This window comes from Phacochoerus africanus, chromosome 6 (assembly GCF_016906955.1).
Source record: "Phacochoerus africanus isolate WHEZ1 chromosome 6, ROS_Pafr_v1, whole genome shotgun sequence".
NCBI classification, from domain to species: domain Eukaryota; kingdom Metazoa; phylum Chordata; class Mammalia; order Artiodactyla; family Suidae; genus Phacochoerus; species Phacochoerus africanus.
Genome location: NC_062549.1, coordinates 120,215,252 through 120,241,646, shown reverse-complemented (window position 1 = coordinate 120,241,646; position 26,395 = coordinate 120,215,252). Strand labels below are relative to the sequence as shown.

Genomic DNA, 26,395 nt, shown 5'->3' with positions numbered 1-26,395 from the left:
AGATGAGATCATTAAAGTTAAAACAATAGAGATTAAAATAAAACACAATGGATTTTTTTTGTTTTTGGAAGAGATAAGGATTTATTCACCAGGATATAGTATTAAGTTTTCATAAAGCAAAAAATTTTTAATTGGATAGTATTTAAGTATGTAAGTCTTGCTACATCAAATTAAGAATATCCACTGATCAAAAACTCCATAATAACTCCATTATGTCAAAACAAGACACAATGATAAAAGATATAACTGTGGAGATATAGACAATAGATAGATACCTGATAAAATACTTTTATCTAGAATATACTAAGAACATTTTCAAGTCATGCAGTCCAGGAGAAAAATAGATAGAGGTTTTGAATGGGCAGTTCACATAGGAGGATATCCAAATGACCAATGTGTATGATAAAACATACTTAATATTGTTGATCATCAAGTTAATGCAAACTAAGCCTAGGCTTACATGCTATTACTCACCCACCAGAATGAATGAAGTTAAAAATACTGATAATGCCAGTTTTTGTGAGATTACGGTTACAATTGAAACTTCATGTAGTGCTACTGTGAATGTAAACTAGCACAACGCCTTTGGCCAATGTCTACTAAAGCTGCGTATATGAATTATCAGCAATTCTATGTTTAGATATATACCCAATAGAGTAGAGTATATATATTCACGATAGATAGATAGATAGATAGATAGATAGATAGATAGATAGATAGATAGTCATCAAAATTTGTGGGTAAGAAAAATAATTGGAATGACTCTTTTTCTGTAGTAAGAGAATAGGAAAAGAATAATATCCTAAAAAGGAAAACATATATGAGAACATATACGTAGATTCTAATCATTACAGCAGCACTGTTCAGTTTGGTCAAAAGCTAGAAACAACCCAGATATTCATCATCAGTAGAATGGGCAAATCAATTATTGTATATTCATACAAGCCATGCATTTGAATATTATCCATGCAACTTAAATGATTCTTTACCCTCAATTTTCCTATGAAGAGGAAATAATAAATAATCAAGTGTAGAATTTGATCTCATTATATTGACATCATAGAAAGAAAACACTGGTATAGATAGTGGATTGGAGAGAAGAAAGGCTAGAAGGCAACTTTTTGTAAAACAGGCAAGATGTGACTGGGGTTTGAGATAAGCTTAAAAACAGCAGAATAAAAATGTGATGAAAGACCTGAGAGGTGGTCATGGAATATAATTATGATCAACTAAATTTAGGACAATGAAAGTAAAGGAGTAGTCAAAAAAATTTTACTTTATAATATTTGATAGATGGTGATATTAAAAGCTCTAGATTTTAAATAGAAGAAGAGCAAGACATTTGGGTTCTAAGATAACTTTAGAGAATTTACCTCTCAATTACTTATAAGATGCCCCAATGAAAATATGATCTAGAAATCAGAGAAGATGACACTACAGATAAAGATTTGAGAGTTGTCAAAATGTATGGATAACAAAACTCATTGGAATGACTTTTTTAATAAGAGAAAAAAATAAAATCCTAAAATTAATTTAAGAATCGGGTGATGGGAGTTCACGTCGTGGCTCAGCGGTAACCAATCTGACTGGTATCCAGGAGGATGAGGGTTTGATCTCTGACCTCACTCAGTGGGTTGAGAATCCAGCGTTGCCATGAGCTGTGATGTAGGTCACAGAAGTGGCTTGGATCTGGTGTTGCTGCGGCTGCGGTGTAGGCCAGTGCTGCAGCTCTGATTCAACCTCTAGCCTGGGAACTTCCATATGCCACAGTTGTGGCCCTAAAAAGCAAAAAAAAAAAATCAAGTTTGGCTGATGTTTGAAACAACTAGTACCTGTAGGACTAAGTTAATTCTCGTAGTTCAGTGATTGTGGAAATGCTCTCAAAAGCCTCTTTAGTTTAAGCACGGATTCCTAGCCTGTTGCCTTGGCCCCAATTCCAACATCTCAGCCCATCTTTCTCCGATGGAGGTATTGGTAGAGTGTCTTCCTTGGTCCCAGGCTTTCCCTTGGATCCCGACTTTCTAATATTTCTCTTTTGCATATTCTACCGTCTGAGAAGGAATTTTACCCTACTCCTGTGATCAAGCCTACCTCTCAGAGCTCCAACCCAGGACTTTCTCTCAGAGCCCCTCATTAGCTGGGAGTGGAAACTACGAGGTGTCAGTGAAACAGGCAAAAACTAGCAAATAGAGAGGAGAAGAATCATATTGATTACATAGCCACTATTTTCTGTTTTTTCTGTCACTTTTTTTATTATGGATTGGTTTTTCCATGTTGATGAAAATTAATTATAGATACTCTAACTCATAACTATCAATATAATTCACACGATACTCTGCATTGGGAGATAATCCAGGTAGATGAAGAGTCCCTGGTTACCAAACACTGTACCTTGCCTTCATGATAGATAGCCTTGTAATGTTAATAAGGAGAGTGCCAAGGGAACTTTAAAAAAAAAATTGAAACTGAAATTTAGTTGCTGCACAATATTATGTAAGCTACAGTGGTACAATATAATTATTCAGACATTATATTTATTTATTTATTTATTTTTCCTTTTTACATCCATACCTGCTGCACATGGAAGCTCCTGGGTCAGGGGACCAATTGGAGCTGCCACTGCAGTCTACACTACAGCCATGGTGACACTGGATCCAAGCCGCATCTTTGACCTGTGATGCAGCTTACAGCAGTGCCAGATCCTCAACCCACTGAGCCAGGCCAGGGATCGAACTCACATCCTCACAGAACTTACTGGGTCCTTAACCCACTGAGCCACAACGGGAACTGCGCGAGCCACATTTTTAAAGATTATACTCCATTTGTAATTGTTATAAAGCATTGGCTATATTCCCTGTGTTGTAAAATATATCCTTGCAGCTTATTCTGTATGTAATAGCTTGTACCTCTCATTCTTCCACCCCTATATTGCCCCGCCCTGCTTCTCTTTCCCTACTGGTAACCACTAGTTTGATCGCTGTATCAGTGTCTGCTTTTTGTTGTTGTTGTTGTTATATTCCCTAGTATATTGTATTTTAGATTCCGTATATATGATATCATGCAATATTTATCTTTCTCTGTCTGACCTACTTCACTTAGCATAAAGCCCTCCGAGTCCATTTGTGTTGCTGCAAATGGCAAATTTTCATTCATTTTAATGACTGAGTAGTATTTGTCTATATATACTACATCTTTATCTGTTCATCTGCTGATGGACACTATATCTTGGCTATTGTAAATAATGCTACCATGAACACTGGGGCACATGTACCTTTTCAAATTAGTGTTTTTGTCTTTTTTTTTTGTACATGTAGCAAGGAGAGGAGATGTTTACAAAATTCTCCAATGGTTTTACTACTTTTGTCCCCATCCCTTATTTCCCTCTTTATCTGTCCCTTCCAAAGTTTGAAGATTTCCACAGATGTGTGGAGTATCTTCTTGTCATAAAATGCTATGTCCCTCCCCATTCCGCTAATTAAAAAAAAATGTATTTATCCATCTTCTCTCTCTTCCAATATTGAGTTATATCCCATCATGTTGTACCTAGAAAACTTTTGGTTAACATTTCTAAGTAATTGTTGTATAAAATATATATTTAATATATGTATGTGTGTATATACTCTATAGGGTCTAGAACAATCAGCTTGCTGCTTTGTTATACATTTCTTACAGCGGCTAAACTTCACAGAACCTTCAGAGATTCATGCAGAATTGTGAAAAACTTCATTATCTAATTGACATTTTGCTGTATGGATGGACCACTTGTAAGTAGAATCAGTTTTATGAATTACACAACAAATCCATTCTCACTGCATTTGGGAAGAGTTTAAAAATGTACTTTTCATTATTAAAGCATTTAAAGAGGTAAATGTTAAAAAGATCAAATTCCATAATAAGTGAAAAATGTTTGACATTGGTTAGTGGGAGGGGGGATGAAAATAAGAAAAAACTACAGATGATATAATTTCTGAATCCTTACAAAAGTTTTAAATAGTCTAAGTCTAGCAGAATGCTATCTTCTTTCTCTCCGCATTTCTGTTACTCTTTGCACTCTTTATTCCTTAAATCCTTTAATTATAGTAGTGGACCAGCTGCAGCAGTGTGGACTATAACTATAATTTGCTAAACTGTAAGTTTTTCAGTTTCTTACAATTCACTACCTGCTAAACAGATTGCACTTACACCTCAGCTTTCATAGAAAAATTGTGGGCACTTGTATTCAGATGAGATTGACTGAATGCTGATACAAGTGATGCCAGGAATGGAGAATACTGACTCGGTTTTACTCGAGGTCTGCTTGAAACCACCTACCTCTCCAGACCTCAGCCACTTCCCTCTCTAGGGATGGGGTAGAGGGAGAGAGACTCTAGCAAAACTCACCCTTTCTATGATCATGAAGCCCGGAACACTGCCACCTCCCTCCCCATGAATTGAGAAGCTCCACACATTGCACCAACTGACATAAAGACATTGGCTGCATGGAGGCTTTTGGCTTCCCCTGCATATATCTGGAGGGGACAACTAACACAGTCCAGAAATTGGGGAGTTAATAGTGTGTGAGGCAGATAGAAAACGGAAGGATCTTGCAAATAAATTGAATTTCATTCTTCCAGTGGACTCATCCAAGTTGCAGTAGTTACATATAGCCCTTCTGAGGTACCCTGCAACAGTTAATAACCAATTGTGATGCAAAGCTATGACCAGCACAGAAATATAATCCTTATTAGCTCCTGCTTTTTTGGGATTGTACCGCCAAGAAAGTCATAGCACATAAGCTTTTGCCTCAAGGTCCATTTTCTAGGGAAGCTCATTTAAGACATGGACTAAACATCAACTAGAGAGATTTTTGGAGTCCCTGTTCTAAATGGTCACCATTGAAACCTAAGGACATAAAAAAGTTGAAAAATATAGGCAAATATTAATTTTTAAAAATTTACTGTACTTTTATTAAAGACTTTAATGAATAAAGTAGCTAATTAGGAATAAAGTGGTCAAATACATAATGATGAAAAATCACCAGAAACATTAAATAATTAATGTGTACCTAATTAAACACCTTTAAAATATATACAGTAAAAATTACTGAAACAAGTGCAAAGTGACAAATCCCCAATCATAGGAACAGACTTCCAGTTACCTCTTTCAATTATTGAGAAGAAAAGATAGATTGAGAAGAAAGATATTTATAAATAGAGATAATTTGAGCATACCATTAACACATTACTAATAGCAATTTTAAAAACTGGTAAAAAACTAAAACATTCTTTGATAAGTGACTAAATTTTAAAAAGTTGTTCTACAGGCCCTCAGTGGAATATTATGTAGCCAGGAAGATGAATGGATTTTTAGCTACGTGCAACATAATGAATCTAAGAAACACGGTCTTGAGTGAGAAAAGCAAATGCAAACCACATAGATAATAATGTCATATACTTCAAAATCTAGAAATAGATGAATTTATGACATAAACTATTTGAAAAAGCAAAGGAACAATAAATTGAGCATTCAAGATGTTGGTTACCTTTTGGGATCAGCAGGGGCTTGAGCTTTAGAAGAAAGCAATAGATACAGCCTCAATGTTGTGGGTGATATTCTACTTCCTGAGCTGGCTGGAGGGTTCATGACTTTTATTTTCATGCTTCATGATTTTTATATATCAAGTATTTTTATTGATATATATCATTTCTTATATATTGAATATTATATAATAAAATAATATGTAAAACTTTAGTTTGAAGCATTATGTCTATTGAGTTAGTAACTGATCAAATTATTTAAGAAAAATCAGTTTTGACAATTTTATGGCCGAATTTTATTCACTGTAGATCTTGAATTATGGTCTATTCAGAAGAAAGTCACACTTTATATTTTGAGAATCAGAGTCTCAAAGTCAAGAAATAAGTAATTTTTGAAATGGTAAACTTGGACTCAATGGTCTGCTTTCCAATTCACTTCAATATTTTTTTAATTTAAAAGGGATATAGATCATGTTCAGGAAAACATGGCATGTTTTTCTAATTGTGGTTCAGTGGTATGTCTATTATTTTGAAACTCTTGGTGAACATGTAAATTTTTCTTAATGTGGAGAAATATCAGTATTGCTAGATATCACTTAAATATTCTTCTTTGAATTACATATGCATACTATATGTAATTCCTATAATGCTATATACCTCCACTCCTATGCCTGCAAAACTTTAGTGCAGTCTTTGTACAGAGCTATAAGTGATAAGTTTAGACAGCACCAAGGTGATATGCAAGTCTGTTCATTTTATTCCTACATGCTGCCGTAAGTCCATATATACCCCAAATCTTAAATACACACATGCATTGAGATAGCATCATAACAACTAGCTGATTCCCGTCAGCCCTTCAATTTATTCACTTCTTGGCTGTGGGTTACTTATTATCTCTCTGCCACATTTTCTGCATTTTAAAAATAGCGATAATGTTATTCCCTGATTTAGAGGTTTGTTGTGAAGATAAGTTCGTAGCACAATGTCTTTTTTATTCATCGAAAGTGCTCAATATTTGTAAGCTGCTGTCATTATTATTATGTGGTTGAGGTAATGCTTACACCTGTGACCAATTTCTTTTTCAAAGGAAACAGTGCCGATGTGCTTTTTCACTCTTATCTAAGATTGCAGACTAGGTAGGCTCGATAAGAAGATCATGTTTATATATAAGGAGATTGGAAATAAAGAAGTGAGTGTATCGGTTTCAGCTGCAAGAAACAGAAGACCCAACTAAAAGTGGCTTAAACAATAAGGAGATTTATTATGTTACCAGTCGAGAATTCTTTTATAGATGTAGGGTGGTACAGGGTTGGTTCAAAAGTCTCTCTTTTGTGCCATCCTCAGCATGTCTGTTATTCTTTCCAGCCTTACAAAAAGGCTACAGCGGCTTCAGGTAGCTTCTCAAGAGATAACCCAAAGGTGGAGTTCCCATTGTGGCTCAGCAGGTATTCTCTGTGAGGATGCAGGTTTGACCCCTGGCCTTGCTCAGTGGGTTAAGGTCTGGCATTGCTGCAAGCAGTATAGACAAGGCTCAGATCTCTTGTTGCCATGACGGTGGCATAGGCCTGCAGCTGCAGCTCCCAATTCAACCCCTCGCCTGGGGTTTGCCATAAAAAGAAAAAAGAAGAAGAGGAAGAGAAAGAAGAAGGAGGAGGAGGAGGAGGAAGCAGAGGAGGAGAAGAGTCCTCAAAGGTTGAATGACAAGGCATCTTTTCCTTTAGTATGAAAAAAATCATCCTTAAGGATGTTGTCTTGCATCTCATTGGCCACAACAGCCTCATGTGACCCTAGAAGAGGTGGGAGTACAAGTCTGTGAAGGTAGATAGCGACAGTATTTGTTACCCGGAGGATGGAAGGTGTTGGAAGCCGCACTGAAAAGGATAATTAATCAACAAGTAATTAGTGTATAACATCTAGTATGGATAATTATTCTACAATTATTTGGGGAAAATACAAAAAAGATGGCAATATATCATTAAGAATAAAAATAAATGATATTTTTTATTTAAAAAAAGCAAAAATACTAGCAGGGCTATAGGTTCAATTAAAACAAGAAAAATATGCAGAATTATAAAATAGAATTATCATATTATTTGTATATTTAAAAAGTCTTTATGTATACATATCTCCTCTTTGCCCTTGATTACATTTCCCTCAAGAGAAATACTACTTTTTATTTTCAGTATTAGCATACCACATGGTTTGGAGAACTTCCTTTTTTGAGGTTGTTACCTGAACACTAACATTTAGAAAGTAAATGGGGAAACTCTAGAAAAGTTACACAATTTGCAATTCAAAAGGAAAATTATAATGATAAACTAAGCACTTAGCATATATATGTCTGTATATAATATACTTAGATTCTGTGGATTACTGACAAATGATAAGCATAAAAACACTTAACACAAACAAGGAAATACATCATACTTTAGTTCAAAGCCATCACAGAAGCTATAAAAATCCTTTATGCACATATTTGAATTTTGAAAATATTGGTGATTTACACATACATACTGAATCGAAATGGTCATCAAGAGAGTATCCAGTAAATATTTAATGGATTTGTGAACATTAGGCCTATTATTTTTAACTTGTTTCCATTACAGATAAAAGGAATATTGAAAAAAAATTCTCAGTGTTGTTTTATGCTGAAGACACCAAGTTTTTAAAGGCTCTGAACTCATAAAAATTTTAAAGCTAATAACAACCTTATAAATTATTACATCCTTTCTCCTAATTTTACTAATGAGATCTAGGTAGAGAAGAGGTTAAGTGACTTTTCCCAGTTCATGCAGCTGGCTAGCTGTTTGCTAAGACTGGCTTGCACCCTTTTTAGCCTGCATTTGTATCCTTTTCATAAGCTCTTTCTGTTTCTCCTCTAATATATTAGCTTCCTTCATTTTTTTTTTCCCTCGGTCATGCTTGGAATACACAGAATTTCAAAACCTGAATTTTAAAGCAGGCAAGTAATATATTTTATTTAAGTTTTTAACAAGTCTATCAAAACATAATCTCAAGAGATGCACTATGTTGTGAGTTTGTTTAGCTTTTCCCTCCAGATTCAGAGAGCTATAACTGACAAATAAAAATTATATATATTTAAGATGTATGATATAACGGTTTGCTATACATTGTGAAATGATTACCACAATCAAGCTACTTAACACATCTATTATTTCACGTAGTTATCTTTTTTTAATAGTGAGAATTCTTCTGATCTACGCTCTTAGGAAATTTCAAGTATAGAGTAACAAATATTATTAACCATCATCATTAAACTGTATGTTAGATTCATCTGGATTTATTTGACTTATAACTTACAGCTTGTACCCTTTGGCCAACATCCCCCTGTTTCTCCCACATCCCATCCTCTCGCGACCACGGTTCCACTCAGTTTCTAGAAGTTCGGCTTTTTTAGATTCTGCATTTCAGCTGTGCTTTTGTTTGCTCAGGTTTGGATTCTGGGATGATTACTTCTCTGATAGCTGGGAACTCTAAATGCCAGGTCCATTCCTCACAAGCACACCACCATCAATGCTACCCAAAAGACTAATAACACAGAAGAATAACCACAGTAATTATAGAAGAACAGAACAGAACATAAAAAGGGGTCCAAAGCCCCTTCCCCAAAAGCTATGTACAGTACTTTCAGAGAGACTGTTTTCTTGTGGATGAGGATTTTTATCTCCAATTCTTGGCCCTCCACTAAAATCTACTCCCTTCTCCAACCTAGAATGCCCTCAAGGTGACATGGCCCAGCATTGTCTTCTGAATATACCTCTGTTGTGTCTCTATTGCTTAAGTCATTATCTGTTTGATATAAGCACACCCTTTAGGCAATTTCCACCTGGTCTCATTTCTACTCATGTCCATATCCTATGCTGGTAAAATCAACTAACTATTTTCCATTCAGAGATGCATTCCTTCAATAAATAATTGGTTAAGCACTTGGCATATTCCTGGCATTCTGGTAAGCTCTGGGGATACTTTGCTAAGCAAGAAAGAGACAATTTCTTTCCTTAAAGAACATTTAGTCCAGCAGGGAAGGCATGCGACCAGACAACTAAACAACGTGATCCTTGCTCTAATCCAGAAATTATGGAGTATAATGAAAACACATGACAGAAGCACCTAATGCAACTTTCACAGGCAGTTACTTTTAAACTGGACACTGTACAAGTCATACAACTCAACACCAAAAATCAAACAACCTAATAGAAAAATGGGCAGAAGACCTAAGTAGACATTTCTCCAAAGAAGACATACAGATGGCCAACAGGCACATGAAAAAATGCCCAGTATCAGTAATTATTAGGGAAATGCAAATCAAAACTACTATGAGGTACCACCTCACACTAGTTAAAGTGGGCCATCAATACAAATCAACAAAGAACAAATGCTGGAGAGGGTGTGGAGAAAAGGGAACCCTCCTTCATATTGGTGAGAATGTAAATTGGTACAACCACTATGGAAAACTAAATATAGAACTGATATATGATCCAGCAATCCCACTCCTGGGCATATATCTGGACAAAACTTTCATTGAAAGGTACATGCACCAGTGTGTTCATTGCAGCACCATAGCCAAGACATGGAAGCAACTTAAATGTCCAACAACAGATGAATGGATTAAGAAGATGTGGTACATATGTACATTGGAATACTACTCAGTCATAAAAAAGAAGAAAATAATGCCATTTGCAGCAATAGAGATTCTCATACTAAGCAAAGTAATAAGGAGAAAAATAAACACCATATGATATCACATATATGTGGAGTCTAAAATATGGCACAGATGACCTATGTACAAAACAGAACATGGACATGGAGGGCAGACTCATGTTTGCCACAGGGGAGGGGGGAGAAAGGAGGGGTGACGGGGACCACTGGGGTTGGTCCATGTAGACTGTTAAATTTAGAACGGATGGGTAATAGGGTCCTGCTGGTACAGCACAGGGAACTATACCTAGTCTGCTGGGTAGATACAGTTTGTATCTAGTCTCTTTCCATTTTCTGATGGAAAAGGAAAACAACATGGGTGTGTATGGGTGTCTGGTCACTGTGCTGTAGAGCAGAAATAGAAGCAACATTGTGAATCAACTATACTTTAATAAATATTTTAAAAAATAAACTGAACACTGATTGAGTAGGAGGTTCACAGGCAAAATGGGCCAATTTCATTTTTACTGTTGGTTTGGTAATTCTTCCTTATCAGTTTTTCAACAAAATCATTCATAAAAGAGTATCTAAAACCTAGAAGCTCTTCTTTTGGAAACCTTGATTTAACTTTTTTCCTCCAGGATTTATTTGCCACATCTAGATTTCTGTACTTCCTGGAACAGAGTCTTAATCTGTGAATTTAATTTATGCTATGGATGTGATTTCCAAAGAAGAGTCACTGACCCTCTATCTTAGAATCATGGAGGGTGGTATTTAAATATGAAAATTGTAGTAACACCCCTGGTCCTGCTGAAATATAATATCTGGGAGAATGAGGAGAGGAAGAGAAAGAACTAAGATTTGCATACTTAACAAGCTCCCCTCATACACACTCAAGTTTGAGACTTATTGGCTGCCATCACTGAGTGTATATTCAAAATGTAGCTAAAATCCACTTCCCCAATTTTCTTTTAATTGCCACAAAGTGGAGTATATCTGTCTTTTCAAGGAAAACTATCCCTAGCTGTCCAAAGGTTTGCCAAAACCTCACTTTGATTATCTTCCATTGTATTACCTAAGGGGCTATGTTGGTATATAAGAATTTTGGGGACTAAAATGGCACATGCCTAGGTCAACCACCACTTATTGTGGCCCTCTGACTTGGTAGAAAAAGGAGTAAGTGAAGTCAGTTTTCAAAATTTCTGCTTAGCTATCTGGAGTTGCATATTTTTATCTAGGGAAACAAAATCACAATTCCTACATGTAACTAGCCTCTGGCCAATTCAGAAAATTGGGGCAAAGGGAACCCTCCTGCACTGTTGGTGGGAATGTAAACTGGTACAGCCACTATGGAGAACAGTTTGGAGATACCTTAGAAATCTATGCATAGAACTTCCATATGACCCCGCAATCCCACTCTTGGGCATCTATCCGGACAAAACTCTACTTAAAAGAGACACGTGCACCCGCATGTTCATTGCAGCACTATTCACAATAGCCAGGACATGGAAACAACCCAAATGTCCATCGACAGATGATTGGATTCGGAAGATGTGGTCTATATACACAATGGAATACTACTCAGCCATAAAAAAGAATGACATAATGCCATTTGCAGCAACATGGATGGAACTAGAGAATCTCATCCTGAGTGAAATGAGCCAGAAAGACAAAGACAAATACCATATGATATCACTTATAACTGGAATCTAATATCCAGCACAAATGAACATCTCCTTAGAAAAGAAAATCATAGTCTTGGAGAAGAGACTTGTGGCTGCCTGATGGGAGGGGGAGGGAGTGGGAGGGATCGGAGGCTTGGGCTTATCAGACACAACTTAGAATAGATTTACAAGGAGATCCTGCTGAATAGCATTGAGAACTTTGTCTAGATACTCATGTTGCAACAGAACAAAGGGTGGGGGAAAAAATGTAATTGTAATGTATACACGTAAGGATAACCTGACCCCCTTGCTGTACAGTGGGAAAATAAAAAAAATTATTAAAAAAAAAAAAGAAAATTGGGGCAAAGTTTATCAAAGTACCCTAGACTTTTTGACCCAAGATCCAATGTTCTACCAACTAAATCATTTTGGTAGCAAAATATATTGCAAAAAAACTATTTTATTAATTAATATAAGGATGGACTGCTGCAAAAAAAAAAAAGAAAGAAAGAAAAAGACTCTCGAGAATTCTATGGCTTAAGGAAGATTCAAGTTTATTTTTCTCTCATGTTAATAGCTCAGCATTAACCGGTGGTCCAAGTTGGGGCTGTATGACTCTGCTGCACTTGGTTTTTAAGTGACTAATTTTCCTTCCATTGTATCTCCTGCATTGTCTAGGGCACTCTACCTGTATGCCTGGTAAATCATGTTTCTGCAGGTTCCAGTGGGGAATGGAAGGGGAAGGAGATTGGGAGCATGGAGAAAGGCCCAGATACATACATCATTTCCATTCATGGTCCAGAAATAAAAACTTTGTTCTGTTCTGTGACCACACGTAACTGAGAATGGCCACACATAACTGATTCATAAATGTAATCTCTGACTGAGTGGCTATAAGCCTGGTACAAAATGTATTACTATGGAGAAAGGAAAAAACAGATATTGGTGTACAGCTAGCAATCCCCATAACTGTACTTTAGAAATGCAAACTGAAATGGTATTACTTTTGCCATAAAAGAGCTTGTGGACCCTGAAAAAAAGACATGTATTTTTTTTATGAGCATGTGACTTTATTAGCTTAATAAGATGTGAGAGGTATTCCTGGTTTTGGAAAATAAATCTGTCATTTTTCTACTGTTACTTAACAAACCACCCCAAAACTTAGTGGTTTAAAACAAGCATCAGCAACTTTTTTCTCTAAAGGTGAAGAGAGTAAATATTTCAGGCTTTGTAGTCTATTTTCAGCTCTGCCATTGCAATATGAAAGCAGCCATAGACAGACAATACACAAACAAATGAATGTGGTTGTGTTCCAATAATTTTTTTTTTTAAATGTGGTATTCTACATTTGGTTCATGGGCTGTGATCCGCCAGCCCCTGGCTTCAAACAACTGTTTTATTTTTGCTTATGATTCTGTGGGGTGATAAGTTGGTTGTCCAGTTAGCAGACAGGTCATCCAAGGCTAAATAGCCTAGAAAGTATCAGTCATATGCCTGGTGTTTAGCAACTTGGTTGCTCTAGGAAGCCTTAGCTGGTATGGTTCATCTCCACCCCTGTATGATCTGTCATCCTCCAGGAAGTTAGCTTGAGCTTCTTCTCATGTCAGTCTCAGGGCAGCAAAGACAACAAGCCTGGATGTGCAAGGGTTTGTCAAATCTCTGCTTGCATCATGTTTGCTAATGTCTCATAGGCCAAAGCAGCTACCTGTCAAAGCCTAGACTGAAGGGGTAGCTCTTGACGAGAGGAACAGCAAAGTCACAATGCAAAAATGTGTGCAGACAGGGATAGGAGGGGTTGTTTTAGTCATCTTTGTAAACAGTCTGCCAAAAGGTCTTTGAAGTACTGAAGGACATTACAATTCAACTTAATAGTTTTTTGTTTTGTTTTGTTTTTTGTCTTTTTGCCATTACTTGGGCTGCTCCCGCGGCATATGGAGGTTCCCAGGCCAGGGGTCGAATCGGAGCTGTAGCCACTGGCCTACGCCAGAGCCACAGCAACGCGGGATCCGAGCCGCGTCTGCAACCTACGCCACAGCTCATAGCAACGCCGGATCGTTCACCTACTGAGCAAGGGCAGGGACCGAACCCGCAACCTCATGGTTCCTAGTCGGATTCGTTAACCACTGCGCCACGACGGGAACTCCTCAACTTAATAGTTTTAACAAGAAAAGGATCTTACTACTTGGTGAACTATAATGGAAAGTGTGTAGGTATAACTTATCTTAAAATATTATGAAGGATTACATTCCAAAGCCAGAGAAAATGAAACAAGTATCTTAAGAATAAATCCATATTGAAGAGAGAGTTGTTAGGTAGGCAACTAAGCAGGGTTATCTCTAAACTGTTTAATCTTTTCTTAAATTCCTTATTTCCTGCAGTGCCTACCTTCAGAGTTTCAAGGTATATGTTCAGCCTGTCATCTTGTTAGATACAGTGGCCTTTGGTGCAGAGTTTTCTGTTTGAGCTTTCCAAACAGTGGAGTATATACAGCCAGTATCAGTGCTTGTATTAATTTCAGAAGTCTTGAAGAACTAAAGCCATGGATTTAATCTAATTTAGGGGATGGTGGCTTAGAATTCCAAAGGATGCCTTTAAGCTTCTATATGAGTCACTGTAGGAACCAAAAGTTTTTCTCTAATCTAATCATACAGAAGAAATTTGCTATATCGGTGTTAGCAATTGTCTTCTTTTAAAAAAATCTAAAAATATATAGGAGAAAGCACCTCATCTGTAAAGCCAGTAAAAATATATATATTTCACAAATCCTCTTCTCCTGGAATTTCGATGAACTAATTGAAATGCTTTCTAGTGTGTTAGAAAAGCAAAATGGTTCAATGTGTAATAGGCTGAATTAAGTTACTAAAGTGCCACCACTATTGATGTTTATACTAGGTACTGGGCATCATGTGAAATATCATCCATGGAAAGGTCTGCAGAATATTATGTGGATCTGTCATATCTATTTTTTTTTTCTTCTTAGATGAAAATACTGAAGCTCAGAAAGATTAGGGAATTTGCCCAAGGTCCAGGGATGTGCTAGTAAGCTGGCACATGAGGGGAAAGCTCTGATTTATAGTGTGTGCCAATTTCTGCAATGTAACTAATCTCAGCTTGGCTGATTTCAAATTACCAGTGTGATGTCAGTGAGCATGATGTTGGGAAGAGATGCTCATAATCAGCTCTCATGAGCCAGTGGGAGGTGGCTCTGATGCACCATTGCCAGGAAATGAGCATAACAGGAATTTGGAGAGCCAGGAACTGAGCTCCTGGTTGTCTACAAAGTCCAAAGCCCATCCTCTAAACCGTTATACAGTCATTCCTTCTGACATAATAAACTGTTCAGCTGACAAATGGCAAAGCATCGTGAATGTCCACAACATCTTCAATCCTAGAAACATAGATACCTCTTTGTTCTCTATTCTGCTGAAATGAATACGGGAAATATTCCCTCAGAATTAGTCAATAATCATGTGTTGGAGGCCATGCAAAACTGTATGCTTCAGCCATCACCATTTCCATTATTCTTCCCTTTCCATTATCTTAAGCATTCATACGTTTTGCTGGTGTTACTTCTCATTCATATTTCATTGCCACTTTTCATTTTAATATCCTCATGCTTGGCCTTCAACAAATTTTTTTGCTCTTTCAGAATATTAGCTGCTTTTTTTTTCTTTTCATAGTTTATTAAATTTTTTCTTACCTTACGGTGTAATTTTCACACTTAGGCTCTTTCATTCTTCAGCATTCTGGCATGCCTTGTTCGAGCAATTAAGTAGATGGATAGAAGTCTAATCACTCAATAAGCTGGGTTCACATTTTAAGAACTATTTAATCTTTTTTCTTTTATACCCGAGTATTCTCATCTGTAAATGAGGATAATAATAGTACTTACCTTGTGATGTATGAGTGATTGATCAATTAAAAAACAAACAAACCAGGAATTCTAGGAGGACCAAAAACAGAGGGTCTAAGATGGGGGTATAGATGATGCATTGAGAATGGACGAGATCCAACATCATTTTATGCTGATTAAAAACATCATTTGGTGTTGGATGGGGACATGTCTCAAAGATTTGTAAACAATAAAACTTTTGAAAGTGACAGCATTTTTTTTTTTTGCAACATGAAATAAAGTTTTACTTGGGTACTTTCTTCATATAAGGGATTTTATACTAAGAATTTTCATCCTTTGTTAAAATAATTAAGGTATTCAGGAGGATCATTTACTATTACCAAGGACTGAAAGAAAGACAGATGAGAAAATTAATTTCTTTCCCAAATAATCTTATATGTGTTAAGCTTTAGGAAAAATAAAGAAAACAATTTGGCAAATTGGTATGAATTCATATCTGATTGGTAAGAGGAAATTTCTGAAGGCATACCTGAGATGATAGACCAATATGTGTTTAATACTATGCCAGAACAAAAGAGAATGTTTAAAACTCATCAGAATTTTCATAATTTCTTCCAATGTCTGGATTGAAGTGAGTGGATACGCAGCAAATATTTTTCCATATAATTCTGTTGAAAAATAAAGATTAAGGTGATTTTTCTTTTTATAAAATAAGCCCCCTTACATATTTTCTTCCTATGTAAAGTTAGACTATATGCTGCAAAAAGACCTAACTTAAAATGGAAAATTCGCCTTGTCTGGGAGTAAAACAAAAGTCTTACCTTCTGTTTGATGTGTTGTTCTTGTGACTCCGTGGTGGGATTGAGTGACATCATGCTTTCTGTTGAAATTATTATTTTATCAGGTAGCCTACCCCAGAGTTTTGAAGAGTTGTACAGAATGGTGAATAGGACTTTTATTTTTTTTTACCTGATGCATTTTCAAGTACATCCAGGAAAATGAAAATAGGTAAGAAACAGAGCTAATTTAGAAGATAGAAGTTTAAATGAAATAAAACCGGCAATAGGAACAAGATTAAATTCTGAATCAGGAAATGAAGCCATGAGTGAATTTGATTTGAAGTAGTGGTTAGTTACAATTAAACTTCAAACATAACTTTTAAATCATGTATCAGAACATTAAATAGAAAATATGACAAAGTTTATGTTTTATGTCTTTTGCTTCCTCAACTGTTCTAACATTGATGTTACGCTATAGAGAGCGAAGTTTCGCATGACCAGTAGAAGAAGATAGTTTAATACTGCAATAATGTCAGGGGGTAGAAGGGAATTCTGGAGAGAAGAATTGTTGACTTAAAGTTTAACCAATATCCTTCTAATAAATGCAAAGCACCAATGAAGGCATAAATGCTGCATCAACGTAAAGAAAATAAATCTCTTGAACATAATACCTCTGTTCTTTCCAAAGCCAAATGATTCTCTTTACTGTTCCAGTGGCTTTACTTGTTAAATTTCATTGCTTAAGCAGACAGAATGTGCAACTTGGCAATAATATAGTCATGTTGGCATTTTTTCCTCCTACAATTAAATAACTTGAATTTTCCCTCTATAAACTATATTACCCTGTAGACTTACATGTTGTTTCTCTTTAAATTTTGGTATCACCATAAATTGTGAGTTTCACTTATTAAAACAACCTAATTGAGAGCCTTTATTTTATTCAGGGGAAAACACAGGGGGTCAGTTTTTGCATAAAACTTTGGACTGTAGTAAATCTCATTTTTCTTATAATTATGGGTTGGATTTTTATTGAGTAGTAAAATAACATGACCTTTGAAACATTTATGATAATTTATTTTCTAGGAAAAAATGTATCACTGATGAATATTGAATCTAAACATAATCTAGTTTAAACAGATTGTAAAGCAGAAGTAGTGAAAAAGCTAAATAAATAATAAATGAATTAAAGAGGAGTCAGGATTAGCCACAAAGTGAAAACGAAAGCTCTAATAATGAGAAGGTTGTGAAAAAAACACCTAAAGAAAATGCAAGACATATCTTGGATTTCTAAATTTTTATTTCCTTGTAATTTTTTATGGGCTTCATTTTAATATTAGATTATGAAATTTAGCCTAATGAAATAATAAGCATGCTGAACTTAAAAGAATGCTAACAACATTATCTTGCAACATAAACATGGATTTTATAGGTCCTTATATAACAGCTATATTGTCAAGATATTATATCTAATAGTTTTTATCCTTCAATGTCGACTACTATCATTCCTCAGCTTTTATTTATTTATATAAAGACATTTCATTATTAGACTTTGCTTTTTCTCTTCAACATTTTATTTTTATATTAATTCTAACTTCTAGATAACAGTGGAGAATGTTTAAATTGACCATTTTTTATGGAGTACATGGTTTGTCATAAGCAATATAAATAAATACATTAATTGCCTTATCATACTTTTATCTGACAGATGGGTCCCCAGGCACAGAGCCTAACCTTTTATTTTGACACCTGCCACATTTTGCCAGCCCTGACCCTTTTTCTCTGCCAGAGTGTTGCTGGGCTGTTCACCATGGTTGCACTAATCTCTAGCTTTTAAAAGGCATAATATTGGAACCCTTCTGAGAATCACTGCTATTAATCAGCTGATACTACAACATAAAGTATTTTACAGATCCAGCCAACATCCTTTCTCTCCTGTGATTCAAACACATTTTTCTTATTTCCGTGTCCTACTGGAGCAATAAGATTACATGGAGTTTGTTTTAATCGAATACCCCATATTGTTATCTTCTGATAGGAACCATTTAATTTAGCAGTAATTTAAAATTTAGAATTTATTGGAGAATAATAAAAGAACTTATATTTGATTTTCTAAACTAAAAGATATTTCTTTACTACAAAGTAAACATGCTATTTAACACAGCTAAGGGGTTAAAAAAAATCTAAACACATTACTTTGAAAACAACAACAATAATACACGTCAGGGCAGTAAAACATGTTTGGAGAATCTCTGTGCACTCAATCTCAAACCTGCACCTTTGAGTTCTGGGGTGAATCCAAAAACCACTAACACATGATATGTGTCTGGATTCATACAAACTAAAAGCACACGCCTGGTCCATTAGACAGAGGTCTGATTCTAAAGAGGTTTGCAAATCAGAGGACATACAGAGGGCAGGTAAACTATGGAGGCTCACCCATTACTGAAACAAGTTAATATGAAATTTAAAGGATTCCCTCCTGGAGAAAAAGCAGACTATAATTAACTATGGAAAAGGTGGTAGGCAATCTTTTGGGGGAATATGTTGGAAACAAAGAATTTGAAAAGGAGATATGTAGGTGGGAGATAGATATTTAGTAGCAAACATTAAGTTCCACCAGACCAACCCAGTTGGGCTTTACCATCTCATGGCAGACTGAAGGGCGGTTAGACGTGGCTACACTGAGAACCTGACTTTCAAATATGAACTTATTTGGAATAAGGGAAAGAGCCTTGTCCTATGACTTAGATAAGCTAAATTTCTTGTATAATTCAGGCCCATTTATGCCAGCTAGGAAATATATGTGCATTGCAAGAAGTATGGGATCTCTCTCTTAGGACATTCAAAGAAAATGCTGTTTCATGCCTGGGGCCAAGGGGTATTAGAGTTAAAAGGCAATCCTAGAGTTATGGCAGTTTGTTTTTGTTTTCGTTTGTGTTTTTTTTTTTACCTCAATGTCAACAGTTATTGACTCTTTAGTGAGCCACTGTTAGTATAATTCCTCTTCTCTGACCCAATCCAGTGTTCAATGGTTTACTCACACTTTCCACTAGCTTGTATTTTAAGCATGTACAAAAGCTCGGGCTATCATAGAAAATCCTTTTTTCACTTATCAGATCTAAATCCAGAGACAAAAAAATTGATGGGCGCAGCTCATGTTTTCAAGCCTGGCCACAGCTCATAGACTGCTGGCCAGCTTATCCATTGGTCCCAGTCCAGTCAGCTACAAATGGTGGGAAGCAGAGATCACTTGTGAGTAAACATCTCCAATTAGGTGGCAGATGTTTTGGTTGAGAATTATTCTCTTAGAAGGGTTATGTCATGATGGACACGGACAATACTCAAAGTGTGGCCAGAGCCTGGAGCTGGTCCAGATGCTCTTTGTTATCCATCCAAAATGATAAGCATGTTGAGGATAACCACGTTAGAACTTTTAGAGCTATTTGCTAAAGTCACTTGATGGCTGTTAATAATGAAAAATTTGGATTTGTGTTTTGAATACCTTTTTGTTTCTTTTTCTAGTAGTTCGTTTATATTATATTATTAAAAATATAATGGTCGGTGACAGATTGTGAGTGGGTGGTAAATCCATCTATTGCTATAGATCTTTTGAGAAGCACTGGATAAGGAGTCTCTTGGATTCTAATTATGGTGGTCCCCTAATTAACTAATAATGATCAAATCTTCTCAGTGATATTATGATCCTCTAAACATCAGTTTCCTCCTATAAGGAAATTCCCCTTCCCAAGTTATTATCAGTCATAAGATAATACATGAGAATAAATTTTGAAAAGTTGTAACAGGCTAATCAGAATTAAGTTATTATATATCATCATTATTAAAGTCTCTACACACAATTATATATATATACACAAATCTATACATGATATAACCTTCCAATACAAATATAAGATACTGTGTTAGTGGATATTTTATTGCTTGTTTATGTGGTACTTGCTAGTTTTTTGCAAAAGGCAATCAGAGATCAAATTGATAAAGATGTACTCCAGAAGCACCCTGTTCTCAATAATTTTATGATTTAGTTGATGTTAAATAAGAGTTAAAATATTTAAGCAACATAACATTCTGAGAACTATGAGGAAGAAGTATATATTTAATAAATTAGTGATATAAGTTTGAAAGACTAAAGATATTCAAAGGAAGGAGAGAGGACTTCATGCCATGGTGATTAAAGAAAATTTATAGGACAGGTAGGACCTTTACAGTATCTTAAAGAATAAATGAGATTTTAAAAGTTGGAAAGGACAAACTAGGTTATTCCAGGCAGAACAAAACTTCCAAGCAGAAGTATGCAGTCACAGCATTTGTGTATATGTGAATACATATGGCTGTTCCAATAGATGATCGATCGAGCGAGCGAGCGATCGATCGATCAATCGATCTCAGAAAATAAGTGAAATTAGAAACAGAAATTAAATAAAATTTAAAATTCTGAAAATGAAATTGCAATAGACAGTCTTAATTGTTTTTGTGGTTTTCCCTACCTAAAGCCTGATGTTCAATTCTTAAAACAGGAAGAGTTGAAATAGAATTGTTTTTACATTCCTGTCATTTACTGTCACATGTTAAATGCAAATGTTCGAAGTGCAAAGTAATGTAACAAATAATTCTCAAGTAAAACCTAAGTTAAATGATAATTTTGAAAAATCTCATAAACAGTTCAAAGACTAGAAACACAATTATTAAAATATTAGTATATTTTCCTGTGGCTATCTGGCATGTCAGTCTAATGTAAAGAACAAAAAACTAAATGCAAGAGAATTGCTTCCCCTAATAAGCAACTTATTATCTTAGCAATTTTATTACTTTACAATAGGGTCAGAATAATTAAATTATGTAATATTATAGCACATCATGTAATTTTCAACCACTGAGCACATAGTGCCTCACTTAAAAAAGTATAAATGCCGTGATTTTAAGACATAAGAACTAAGATATTATTAGCAATGCAGTGATTCCAATACAGGTTTTTGGTATTTCACATTCAACAGTATGACACCAGTTTCAAGTACCAAGATACCAGTAATTTTGTTTGTATAATATTATTTATATGACACCAATTTGAAGTACCAAGACACCAGTAATTTTGTTTGTGCAGTATTGTTTTTATTCTGAAATTTTTACATCATAAGATTAAAATCAATAATTTATTTGTTCAACTTACATAAAAATGACAAACTGAAAAATAGTCTAAATTCTAAAGTGATCCCTGCCTAATATAATAAGCAAACACATTGTGGTGCTGCAAACATGTATTGCAAAAACCATACTCCCCTGGTGACACATAAATAAGACAATATTGAAAGGGAGAGAGGTAACGTTGGATAGGAAGGAATCGCCAGGTACATAAAATAAAACTAAGGATGGTAAAAACAAACTGAAAGTTTAAACAAAAGAAATCGAAATTACGGTTCTACCTTAATTTTAAAAACTGCAGTCTCTGAAAAAAGATATAAAGACAATCTTTAAATGATCACACAATTATCTGAAAATGGAAGAATCAGAGGAAAATGTGTAGAATTAGCTTATAACTTCCTCTGCAGCACAGATGTGGCAAGAGCTTATCATTCAGAAAAATTATAATAAAAATGGATTGATTGGCGCTTCGCCACTTAAGATAACAAATTTATAAAGCCAAAGAATTTTATTTTGCTTTCAATTTGTCTTCATTTTTCTGTATTTTAATAACACTAGAAATTTATTAATTTATTTATAATTAATAATTTATTTGATTTATTAATTGAATCTATGGCTAATTTAATCAGTTATGTTTAATATTCACATGCTATAAATTTATAGTATCTTCTTTTTATAGTTTGCTTTGTATTGTTTGTAAATGTTTATATTTGAACTGTATGAACTATTTAATTTTGCTTTTTTTATTACTTTTTAACAATATTAAAATAAACTACCTAGCCTCAGCCTTATTTCACCTCACTATTAATTGCCTGTCCAGTTGAAGTTCAGTATTAATCGAGTCATACTAGGTGATCTCGTCCGAGGACTCTTTTAAGGAAAAATTGTGATGAGAAGATCAGGATCCTCAAATGATTTTTCGTCAGTGAACTAGCTTTGCCTTTTACTTTCTTTCCACTTAATCTCTCCTTTCCATAAACTCCTCTGCAAAGAAGCAATTAGATTTATTCCTACAATTAAAAAATTATTTCTGTATAACATACAACATTAAAAAGTTATCTTTTTCTTTTAAAGATTATAATTCTTCAAAGCATGGTCTGTATTCACTGCCCTGCTGTTACCATACATTTTGCTGCCTGACCATTTTTCCCCTCGGCATCATCCTGCATCCCAACTTTTCTGTTAAAAATAGCAAAACTCCTTATTTTGTAGACTCCTGGTCTTTCCTCAGAATTAATTCTCAATCACCTTTGGATTTTTTGATACTACTGGTCACTCTCATCTTAAAACATACTTCTTTTGGCTTCCTTGACCTCTTTTAATTCTGACAATTTGTTTGCTTTCTTCCTCTTTGTTTTGTTTTGCCCTGGAATGCAGGTATTTCCTAAGGATGGGCTTCCTTTTTTCCTTGATTTTCCCATTGTCTCTCCCTACTCTCATCTCTGTGAGCCCTGTTTTCACTCTCTCTCACTCCGTGCAGCCTGCTGGATCAACCTGATTGACCGGCAGCACCTTAAACCCAGTGCATCTCAGATTCTCGCCTCTCTGCACACACTTTCCTCTTCCTTGGGTAGCAGGACTGTAATCCTAGAAAACCAGATGAGGTTTTGGACTCAGGTCTGACACACCCCCTCCCCAAAATTGAGGAGATTTTGTGTCCACAATATTTCTAACATCTGTTTCCCCGTCTGGATTCACATTTTTCGGTTAGTCTCTTATTTAACTTCGATCTAAAATATCAAAACAATTATATAACTTGACTTTCTATATTTGCTTCTTTCTTGTAAAACATAACTCTGATCATGTTCAGAAACCTTCAATGATTTTTTATGAGAATTCTAAATTACATATTTTTAAATTTCATATTTGGCCAAATATGCTTGTCTAGCCTTATTTTTTATCTTTTTCTTAGGGCTGCACCTGTGGAATATGGAGATTCTGAGGCTAGGGGTCTAATCGGAGCTGAAGCTGCCAGCCTAAGCCACGGGCACTGCAACGCGGGATCTGAGCTGCGTCTGCAACCTACACCACAGCTCATGGCAATGCAGGATCCTAACCCACTGAGTGAGCAAGGCCGGGGATTGAACCCGCATCCTCATGGATGCCAGTCGGGTTTGATAACCACTGAGCCACAATGGGAACTCCTAGCCTTGTTTTTAAATGCTGTATCTTTTAAGATACATTTACCCTATCTTTTCTCCTTTATACAACAGACTCTAAGTTTCTTAAGAATTAAGTCTTGGTTTTTTGCTATTTTTCTACATGTCTCCTAGATCTTCACCCAACACTTTATTCTGGATCTCAATATACATGTTTTCATAGTAAATGAACAAATGAGTGAAGTAGCTTTTACCCACCACCTCTTCATCCTGTAAATTCCAGACTAGCAACAGAACTGTCTTAAAACTAAGGCTAATGAAAATACCAGTGTATTGGTTCACAGCCCTGGATGCACCCTGAAATTGCTGGGAAGTTTCTGAGAAACAGTCATGTTCCACCTCCAGAGACTCATTTGATTGTCCTGGTGGGATTCAGTAAAACAGAATTTTTTTTTTTTAAGTGTTCCCTAGGCAATTTGAAGTACACCCAAAGTTAAAATTTTTGCACTAGAGAATAAGTATAGGCAGGGGAAACTGGAATTTTGAATTGAGTTTAAGATTAAATTTCACATGCTGTATTTACCCCAACAGTAAATTCTACCCAAATGAATCCTTTCCCTGTCTCTAGTATTAGAATTTGATCCTTAATAGATCTAGAGCTAATAAAAAATATACACAGAAAAAATTCATTTCAATAGAAGATTAAATGTTTAAACTCTATAGGTAATTATCTGAGATTAAACTGTTCAAAAGGAGTATGAGACCTGAAAGTAAAGCATTATTGATGCCTAGGCCTTTTATTCTATTCATGCAGTGATCTACTTATTTAACCAACATTAATATTCAGTTATGTCTGGGTTGTTTATAATTGCAGTTTTAATTTGTACAGAAGTAATGTCATACCAGGCTATTTTAAATTCTAGAGTTTATTGATCCTTGATACCTCTTATGTAATCATTAGCAATATTGATTCTCTTTGGAGTTACTGGTACCCTGGTAAGATGGTCAAGCTCATTAAGACTTTTGAATCATCTGACTAAGCTTTAAAAAGGGAACGGGTGTAAATGACAAAATCCATTCTGAGTTTTTCATGTTACATTGTTTTGTCTTCCTCTCTCTTTAAATACAGATGTAACACATATTTGGAAACACTGTTTTTATTTTAGATATCACCAAGCAGTCAAGCAGTATTGTTTATCTAACCCATATTATTTTAGAAAGTAATTATTTTTAACACTGGTGACTCAGTAATTAATTAACTAGTTGGGAAATGTTAACCAAGTTTTTCTTAAGAAGTTCCTTCTGTGCCTTCCTCTGTCTTAACTCTGCTTCAAAACTGTCAATATTTCAGAATAATATATAGATAAATGCAGATAAATATTTAGATTGTTTTCCTTTTATTCTGAAACTGGTTGCGAAAAACCTGAAGCCTTTGGACATGTAGAGGGAACTCAGAGTATAGGTATATACTTGAAAGGGAAATGCCTTAAAAACTAAAAATGCACCCCTCCCACACACCCCATCCAAGCTTTTAGGGCATGGAGGAATAGAGGAGAAATGATGAAAATGAATTATGTCTCATTAGAAATGTAGAAGGGCTGAAATAAAGTGAGCCACCTGAAAGAGTACAGTTGACAGGAACAAGAAATGTATAATAGATGGTTACAAGCATGGACTGGCACCAGTCTGCTGGTGATAAAATCCCAGCTCTGGCACACACCAACTGTGTGATGCTGGGTAAGATATTGGCAATTGTGTTGCCTAATTTTTCTAAACCAAGAAACAAAGGAGATAAGTACTTAATTCATAAAAGTGTGGCAGGAACTAACAAAGTTGGGGATGCTGGATAGGATATTTTCCTGCGCAGACATCCTCCCCGCCCCAGCCAGCTCTGGGATGCAGCTCCACCCTCATTCCTCCTACTCTCTTGACTATTCGCTCAAACTCAGCTCATGTAAGACCTCTGTCTTTGAGAGCTGTCTTCTGGCCGTTACTCCAGGGCACAAGCATCCTAGAAAGACCCTACACCTTCTTAAGACACTTCTCCAGGCTTTGCCTTCTACCGTCTAAGCTCAAGCTCTTCATTTTTCTTTGCTCAATCCCGCTTCAAGGACTGTACACTTGGATGGCATCTCAGGCTTTTGGTTTGGCATCCTCCCTCCTGTTTCATCTTCTGAGCACCTAACAGTGCTTCTAATAAGTGGAACACACCTCCCTACCCCTACTCTGGACCGGGCTTCCCAGCTTCTGCCCAGGCCCCAGGTCACGAAGCCTCACTTTTCTCCTTGGGGTGATCACACAGCCTCCACAGTAGACCTTCTGTCAATTAAACGATCCCTCAGACCATCAAGGATCCCTTTGTTTTCTCATTACCCACATTAACTCAATCTCCTTTTCTTCCATGGTTTCAACATTCATTGATAAGCTAATAAAAATGATGATGGTATTGATTGAATGCTGCTATATACCAAACACTTTTTGGAGATAGGCAGTATTATTTTTATTTTGCAAATGAAAAAAACCAGAGGCACAGAACGAGTAGGTAACATAACCAAGGTTGCACAGCTTATAGATGGGAAATGAAAAACGGGAAGCCTGAATTTCCACACTAGATGTTACTGAGTATAGTTTTTAGAGGTAGACTGTCTGGGTTTGAATCTTAGCTGGG

The 26,395-nt window shown here is 35.7% G+C and overlaps 1 long non-coding RNA gene across 1 annotated transcript in view; it reads left to right on the top strand.

Annotated features, from left to right (window-relative positions):
- Nucleotides 1-3,754, top strand: part of LOC125129949 (uncharacterized) — a 50,013-nt gene extending 46,259 nt beyond the window's left edge. Inside the window, exon 3 of the long non-coding RNA XR_007135609.1 lies at nucleotides 3,673-3,754. This is a non-coding gene — a long non-coding RNA (uncharacterized LOC125129949). The remainder of the gene's footprint in view (nucleotides 1-3,672) is intronic.
- Nucleotides 3,755-26,395: the final 22,641 nt, after the last annotated feature.